We start from the raw sequence: 1,296 nt of genomic DNA on the forward strand, positions 1-1,296 counted from the left end.
AATGCAATTTTTTGAGTCTCCAATATTTTATTTGCATTCAAAAACTATTTTCTATGATTGAAAACGTTTATCTTTTTATTGAAGTTACTTTTCTTTATTGATTCTGTTGTTTGTTTGAAGCAACTTCTTTTTTGATTGAATAATAAAGACACAAATGTCCCACCCATTATATGGTCCAATCAAGAATCAATGTTACTTCAATTAAAAAAGTTGCTTTAAACAAAATATATTTGTTTCAAATATATTTTTGCATTCAAATACTTTTTTTCTTTGATAGAAAATTGTTTTTTCATTGAAGTGAAGATTTTTTTAAATTGAAAATCGATTTTTTGATTGAAGCAACGTTTTTTTTTTTGATTGAATAATAAAGAAACAAATCTACCTTCATAGTCTTGTTGGTCTCCATCGATACGCTCTCGCCTGTGTCCGACCTTTCAGACATTTCAACATCTTTTTCTGAATCCTTCATTGTAGCATGGCATAGACAATTCACCTTAGCAGTTTGAAGACCACCTGCTTGCTTCTGAGGATTTCCTTTAGCTAACCAATGAGTGTTTGCCTTCTATGACTCATCCAATTATACTACCCCTTATTGGTGTTTTCTAACTGTATATTTATTATTGATATTTGTACAACCCCAATTCAGCCGATTGTACTCTTTTCCTGTTTTAGAAACAGCCCATCAATGAACTGTTTTGCCATATTTGATATTTTTATATAAGATTTTAGAAAAATTAATAATGATGCTTTTATATGTCTACAAATAAACATACAAATATTTTGCCACTATTTAAGTCTTTACACTTTATTTTACACTTTGTCACACTTGTGTGAAAATGTAATGAGTTGAAGTCAGAAGTAGGAAGAAAAATAAGTAATGGAGTTAAGTATAGATACCTAAAAAGTGTACTTAAGTATAGTAACAAAGTATTTATACTTCGTTACTTGACGCCTCTGCCAATTCATGATCTGGTGGTGAATCTTTAGCCAATTAATTAATTAATTAGCTCAGAGAAATCTAGTGGCATGCTTTTCTTTCACACCTGCACTGGTTGTGACGTTATCATCATCTTTTCATAGTGAAAGCAAGAAAACTGCATTTTAAGAATGGGGGAGCAGCCAATGCTTTTCCATGTTTTCTTACCACTATCTTAAAGTTAAAAAAAAAAAATAAAAAATGTACCATTCCATACCACTGAATTTAAAGGAGAAGTTCGGTTTTTTACACTTTAAGCCCATTTTCTGTAGTGTCCAGGATGAAATCGAATGATCGACACCAAAAGTTTGACAATTGCT

This window comes from Cyprinodon variegatus, unplaced genomic scaffold (genome assembly GCF_000732505.1).
Source record: "Cyprinodon variegatus isolate N-32 unplaced genomic scaffold, C_variegatus-1.0 Scaffold57, whole genome shotgun sequence".
NCBI classification, from domain to species: Eukaryota; Metazoa; Chordata; class Actinopteri; order Cyprinodontiformes; family Cyprinodontidae; genus Cyprinodon; species Cyprinodon variegatus.